Source organism: Penaeus monodon, chromosome 15, assembly GCF_015228065.2.
Source record: "Penaeus monodon isolate SGIC_2016 chromosome 15, NSTDA_Pmon_1, whole genome shotgun sequence".
Lineage (NCBI taxonomy): Eukaryota > Metazoa > Arthropoda > Malacostraca > Decapoda > Penaeidae > Penaeus > Penaeus monodon.
This window is the reverse complement of record NC_051400.1, coordinates 29,361,637-29,361,919: the sequence shown is the minus strand read 5'-3', so window position 1 is coordinate 29,361,919 and position 283 is coordinate 29,361,637.

Sequence of the window (283 nt, the reverse complement as noted above, 5' to 3'; positions counted from 1 at the left end):
TGCCATCATGATCTTAAATCCGCAAATATCGTCTCGGCGGCATCATTCGTTGTGAAAGTGCAAAGATCCACAAAATAATGTGATATCAAACTGGTCAACATATCATCATTACGCGTGAATTTTAAGTCAGCTGTTCCTAATTCTCAAGCTTAAAATAATCGCAAAGAGAATTATCGTACCTTCATCTTCGTTGCCAGAGGACTAAGTTCAGAATTCCCTGAGACATTTAAGGAGAATCCCTTTGACTGGAGAAGATAATCGGAAGCCGAGGGAGGAAAGGGAT